Source organism: Pinus tabuliformis, chromosome 6 (assembly GCF_031772625.1).
Source record: "Pinus tabuliformis cultivar Carrire ecotype Pingquan chromosome 6, CPIR1, whole genome shotgun sequence".
Lineage (NCBI taxonomy): Eukaryota > Viridiplantae > Streptophyta > Pinopsida > Pinales > Pinaceae > Pinus > Pinus tabuliformis.
Genome location: NC_142292.1, coordinates 1,680,485,915 through 1,680,493,426, shown reverse-complemented (window position 1 = coordinate 1,680,493,426; position 7,512 = coordinate 1,680,485,915).

Genomic DNA, 7,512 nt, shown 5'->3' with positions numbered 1-7,512 from the left:
TCGCTTTCGAAACTTTGGAAAGAGATAGCAGTTATTATTCAGTGACACATCACTTGTGACAGAAGGTATGATGTAGTTTGAGGTCGCCACCTTAAGCTAATGGCACATTTGAGACAAAAGGTAGTCCTGAACCTCCCTTGTTTTATGTATTCTCTTTTACATGAAACTTCTTGTAGATTAAGAGGGTCTAAAGATCAAGTTTTAGTTTTCAGCCATCAAGGACTTATTAAATTGCTAGTTGTGAATAATTTGAACCAAATGCAACAAAGTTGGGAAGGATTTTTAGGGAACCCTAGGGACGAGCAAGAAATTCCCTTAGCTAGTGAAGGAATTACTGAAACACCTAAAAATACTTTAGCTGACAACGAGTAGGGAGAGAAAGGTAGTGAAACCAATCAAAATGAAACCTCTATGATAGGAGATGTCTCAAAAGAATATGTGCAGCTTGAAACTCCGACTCAAAAACCTAGCAGAGTAGAAAAACGGGTGGCATCCTTTTTGGCCTTTTGGTCTAAAAAGAGGAGGAGATCAACTAGATTAGTTAAATTACATTTGGGACAAAGATCCTTAAAACCCCCTGAACAGTCAGCTAAAGGAAATTTAATCTGAGAAATTTTCGATGAGAAAGGAACACAATATTCAAAAAAACAATATAGGAAACCCCTAAAGGAAATGTGGCTCAAAATTCAGTAGTTCTTGAACAAACAAATCTAGGCCAGGGAACAAGAACTAGAGGTGGCTCAAGCATGGGAAGTATTGGAAAATGTAACACCCCTCCCTTGTGTACTACATTATTGTAAACCTAAGCTAAGTTAAAGCTAGGTGTGATATCCTCCCTTGTGTGTTAAATGTTGTAAACATAAGCTGAGGAAAGCTAGGTTTGATACCCTCCTTTGTGGGTTAAACTATTCAAAACCTAAGCTGAGGAAAGCTAGGTGATATGTAATATGAAAAGCAAATGTGTTTTTAAATAAATTAATAAAATAAATCACTTGGAGGGTGGAGCACCAAGAGAGAGGAGATGCTTGCCAAATCCCACGAGGAATGGGATAGAGATGAATATTTCATGATAAGCTTCTATATGTGATTATAGATAAGCTTGGATGGATTGGATATCCATCAGATGGATGGGAGATAAAGATCCATCAGACATAAAAGCTTTGCGGGAGATAAAGGCAAGCTTTTATGTGGAAAAGCGTCGTGGGAGATAAAGATGAGCTTTTCCGGATAAGACCTAGGCAAATGGAAAAATCCATAAAGCGGGACGCCGCTAATGGTAACTAAATCATGAAAGAGGGTATTAAATACCCAGTGCATCGATCAATTGAGGACAATGGATCGTTGGAAAGATCTTCAGCTCGGGGGGAATCGGAGCTGATTCATAGCTGGGTGGTGGTGATCCTCCCTCCAAGTGAGATTTAGTTGGTGTCATTTGCATGAAATGGTTGTATGCCAGTCTCTTTCCCTTCATGTGATTATTTTATTTGGTTTAGTATTGGATATGTTAACAGTCTTCGATTATGTGTTGGTAAGATGCTATTTGCATTTCATTCTTATGTGTATGAATGAGTAGGAAATCTTCTTTATGTTAGTGAAGGAACTTTTATTGTTATATAAAGCTTCTGATTAATATGGCAGATAGTGGTAGATGGTTGCGGATTATCATAGTATAATGTAGGCAACAAAATAATCTATGATGGTCAGGTTTTCTATTGCATATACCCAATAAGGATCGATTTGCATTCTGTCAATTGCTTAAGAGTAATATTTATAATGGAAATGATGGATTTAATAACGTGTGAGACTTCCGTGCACTCTCATATGCATATCGAAGTTATTAAGATAAGAAATGGTAGCATGCTTTAGTATTTTGCAGATTTTCATGCATGTGGAACAATTATGGAGGAATGTCTCCCTTAGTATTATCAAAAGGTTCACCATGGTTTATGTCGTGCATAATGAAATTAGATGCTCCTGCATGCGATATAAGGAATTGATGGTATATTATTTTAGTTATGCATATATGGGTCTATGAGATATCTAGTGAAATTGACTTAAATATCACTAGGTTGCTAACGATACATAGTATGCCTATAATGAAAAATATCTCTAGTATTGCATCATAAGTCAGTAAATAATTGTAATATTTATAAGTGTATGAGATAGGTTACCTGTATAATGTCTGATCTAAGATTTGAATATAATTATGCCAAACCAATTAGTTATGCATGACAAAATAAGGATTATAATCATGATGGATGATCATGATAGTAGTGTTAATTAAGATCATTAATGTAGGCAAGGAAATTATAACCAAGGAAATATTAATTATAACTAAGGAAAATTTTTAAAAGTTTGGGAATTAGGGGTTCTTTCCAAGTAGGCCATGGAGGTACGTGACAAATGGTATAAGAGCCATAGGTTCAAACATTGAGGCCTATGGACTCATCAACTTTGTAGAGTTTCGTTGACGGATCTTGATTATAAATTCTTGTAAGAAAAATGACCCAAAAATTGTTAGAGGGTGAATCAGTAACAAGGTTATTGAAGGATCAATAACATGTTAACATTTCAAAGGGATTTAAAACTAATGGGGTTTTCATGCCTACAGTCTTTATAAAATAATGGTTTAATTGATTAAGTTGTGGCATATACTTCAACATGCGGAGATAAAATTCAAATATGCATGTATGATATAAATTCGATGTGTTTAGATCGAGGTTGCAGGCTTAGCTTCGATATTAGCCAAAGAGACGTGTAGTGCATAACATTAGTCCCCCCTTGTGGCTCAACGCTTGATTAGTTGGAGTTAAGCTATAAATCGGTCCACTCTTGGGAAACGAGGTTTGTTTAAGAATAAATCTAAATATTTAAAATGTGGATTGGGTTGACAAATTGACTAGTCAAACTACTCATCGCAAGCGCATGATAACTTGCATGAGCTTCACTATTCTCGGCCTACTATATTTATAACATGGTTGTTGTTGCGTCCCCATGAGTCGAAGTACTATGTCTACTACCCAAAGTTGAGTATAGCATCCAAAATCCCGAATTCGAGAATTGAGTTGAACCTCACGACGAGGAACCCCAAATGGCATAATCGACATATATTACTATAATATATAAGGGTATGTTTACTATGACGATCAAGGAATAATGGGTGCTGGAATTAGTTGACTGTGTTTCCAACTATAATATAATTTCCAGAGATAGTAAAATTGACATTGGATGCATGCAATAATATCCATGTAAGGATTGGTCAACTACTGTAGAAAGACTGATGACAGAAGTCTACCAAACACTTGGGGTTGTTGTAAAATCTGGTTGATTAAATTATTACAAGGAAAATCCGTATGGTTCTTCGTATCTCCTCCCATGTGACATGGCACGTGGTGCGATGGAAATTGTCCCGAAAATGTTGCTTTTATCTTCACGCGTTGTAGAAAAAGAAGTGATTTCTTTCAATTAAAAGTTTTAGCAAATGGTATCAACATGTTATCGTGCGAATCGACATATTATCGTAGCATGCAATGCTTTATTCCTCATACACTACTGTTTTCTTTTCGATTTCGGTAGAGGTTTTTCCAATTCGATGGAATGGAAAGATTGAATATGGCAACGCTATCCATAAAAATATGGTAAAGCATAATGTGTCATTGTGGTAATATAGTCTCAGAAAGTTGTTTCCTTTCTGTAAAAATGCTAAATATCACGACGAACAGGCAAAAGAAAATGGTGGGTTGCTTTCCTAGCATAATATATATATAATTTTAACATTGTTTCTTTAATTAGATGGGTACCTATCCGGTCGCTATAGGATGATTATCTACGGATGATTATCGTGTCTTATCTCGTACTGGGTTGGCTTTAATTTTGATCATCAACTAGCCTTGCCTTTATTATTATAATAGACCTTTAATGTTGATATCGATTATTACCTATCCGATTCGTGTTTGGTTCATTTGGAGATTTGATGACTGGGATCACTTACGTTTTTTTCTTCTGTAGGAGAACCCAAATCGGTGTTTTGCAAAATATTATAAGAGTAATACTAATTTGATTTCAATGAGTCTCTACATAGAATTCGAGATATCTTTCTTATTAGTCCCTGCCATCTGGCATTCGGCAGGGACTATAGTAATCGTTAGGGTGCGAGCTAGCATTAATTTGTAGTCGCTGGTGAGCGTTATTGCGTCCTTAGTCCAAAGTTTTTAGTCCCTGTTGTGTGGTCATGCGCGCACAAAGCCAAAGTTCCATTCCGCCTTGAAGGATTGCGATCTTATTTGGCCTCTTCCCGAGGCGGAAGAGGCCCGAACTTAGGTTAGTCCAAAGTTTTTAGTCCCTGTTGTGTGGTCATGCGCGCACAAAGCCAAAGTTCCATTCCGCCTTGAAGGATTGCGATCTTATTTGGCCTCTTCCCGAGGCGGAAGAGGCCCGAACTTAGGTTAATTTGCAAGTTATCGCTAATTTCAGTATGCCTGACCGTTAACTGTTAGCGTTAATTTGCAAGTTATCGCTAATTTCACTATGCCTGACCGTTAACTGTTAGCGTTAATGCTAGCATTAATTCGTTACAGGTTTCGTTATTTCCTAAACTATATCCTGATTTCGTAAACTATATCCTAAGGTCGCAGGGTTAACAGGTGTTGTGCTGCATGGGTGTGCTGGCATTGACGGGTGGGTAATGAGGTTCTCGCCATATGCTTCTGCAAATCTTTTTCAACCACTCGACTTCGCTCACAAAGGTCTCGAGTTTCACTCACATTGGGAAGGAGGAACGAGGATGGCTTGTGGAGCTAGGGTTCATCAGAGCTTTGAGCCAGATCATGAACCCTCAGAGGCGAAAAGATACCCACAGGGGACATGGACGACCTATCCCTGTCTGAAACAAGGCATTCCTCATAGATCTGAACGGGGGACCTCTAAACTAGGCAACCAGACGATAGATCAGCCCATGTACTGGTTAGATCCAGTCAATCACAACTACATTCTCCCTGTCCTCTACCGGCGAGATGGATCTACAACAAATGTCTTCTCTTTGGTGGATTGGGCACAACAGAAGAGTGCCTGGGATTTTCGCCTGGGTAATTTGACTACAGACTTATTAACACTACGCCCTGAAGAACCCCTTCTATGTAAAAGAGAGCTAGTTTGGCTGCCAACGCGTGAACAGGATCACAATTAACATAAGAGCTGCAGAAATTAGGGCAGGTTCCGTGGACGGGTCAAAGCAGAGGGATTGCAGGGCGCACGAAAAGCAGAAACTCGGTCACGCTTACGGTCATAAGGAACTGAATCACTCGAAGCCACTGTTGCTGGATCCACATCTGGGTCAGAAACAACAGAAAGAGCTGGATCTACCCGCGGCTATAGTGGAGGTAGAGTCTGAACCCGTTGGCCACCAAAGGCAGAGGCGTAGAAGGTAGATGCAGCTACGTTAGCGGAGGCAGCAGAGCAATCAAATTAAGAAGCGGAAGAAGTCAGGACCTGCTATTACCTGAGCTAGCTCTGTTATTCATGCATGCTCGTAAGTAATATGCCTGGCTGGTAGGTAGGGTGAAAATGTGGGGAACTTAATCAATATTCAGGGTCAAAGAAGATTATGATCGAAGAGGCAAGGCCTCTATAATCTATTCAGGGTTGCATCAAATCACGAAAAGCCGGTAGAAACAGAACCATACGTGGGTTAACTAGTTTCTGGATGTATAGCAGTAAGGGAAGGTAAGGTCTGATAGCATTCCTTTGGAAGACCTAATGGGGCCTCGAAGATCTCAGTAGGGCAGCACCACTACGTATTCAGAAGGCTATGGATTTTGATCAGCACCACTAGGTATTCAGAAGGCTATGGATTTTGATTTATCGCTGTCGCTATCGCTATGCCTCTCGCTATTAAAGAGAATATATGGGGTAACAGCTAAGTGATGAGGAACGATGGAACCATGGAGGATGATCTGTGTTATAAGAAATGCTTAGCTGATTTGACGGGGTCAGGGTGATTCTTAGCATCTGTTGCGCCCTCACTGCTGATTTGACGGGGGTTAGGGTGATTCAGAGTGATTCTTAACATCTGTTGCGCCCTGACATAGACTGATTTGACGGGGGTTAGGGTGATTCAGAGTAATTCTTAACATCTGTTGCGCCCTCACATAGAATGATTTGATGGGGGTTACCTGTATTGTGTTCACATTTGATTCCAGGTGACATTGTGCATGTAGCATCGGGGCTACGTGTAACTGATTTTTTTGCTATATAATAAGCTCATACATCATTTCGTCGTTACTTTGCGGCTTTGTTATTTCGACTTCGTTGCTCATACATCATTTCGTCGTTACTTTGCGGCTTTGTTATTTCGACTTCGTTACTTTGCCGCTTTGTTATTTCGCTTCGGGTCCAGGTACTCTTTATGTTTTCTAATCTTGCAAGCAGTTTATATTTGCACTATTACATGATTTTATGCTTGTGAGTGAATATCATAAGCTGGATTAAGTGCCGTTTGCAATTTGTGGTTTTGTAAGAAAACTTTAGGCACATGAAAACTTGGGGAAATTTGCGGCTCTCCAAGTTAAAAATCAGTTACCAGAGTGACCCCTCCCCCCGCAATCCACTTCTGGGCTGGTTTGTCAATCATGAAATGAAGCTTTCGGAGTTTCCTCTCCTCTCCAAGCCTTCCTTTCCAAGATTGTATAGCTGTATTGAATCTATAGGGCAGTTCCTACGCCATGATCCCACCACGCCCCGCCCTCTTCATGCATCGATAAGGGAGAGCAAAGACTTCTTGAAGTGAAGAGGGCTTCACTTCACTTTATCTCCCGCCAGAATAGGCTGCTTCAGAGGCTTACAGAAATGTTGAGTCTCATTGTCTTCATTCTACATATTATGTTGGTGCTTGTTGGCATAGTTTATTTTGGGTTTACATAAATCCAAGTTGCAGAAGGGCAATCAATTGAGATGTTTTAGTATCCGTGGCCCTCGAACTTGAACCTCTCAAACTACAACAACTATCACTTTGGCAGCCGTGTTTCCCCAGCTAGTTATCAGTGTTCATACATGCAATAATTGTACTTTTGTTTGTTAAGGTATTTTCATGGCTCTTCAGGATTTGTGAACGTAAATGCCTGTATGGGATGAAATTAGTGCTGTAGACATGCGCTGTAGACATGCATAGTTGTTTAGGAAGTGACCCCTCCCCCCGCAATCCACTTCTGGGCTGGTTTGTCAATCATGAAATGAAGCTTACAAGCCCAACAACTCTATCAAAAGGTTACACATATCCAAATCCATCAGAGGATTTAGGGGCATCTATTTGGACAAAAGTGTTGCTACTGACGGTTGGGGCACTTGAATATAGTTCATCCTTGAGTTACCACAGTGACCCCTCCCCCCGCAATCCACTTCTGGGCTGGTTTGTCAATCATGAAATGAAGCTTACAAGCCCTGTTTTTTTCTTTGGATGGTAACTATGTGGGTTATGATGTAATTATAGTCACATGGAAGAAAGTATGTTATTTTCTT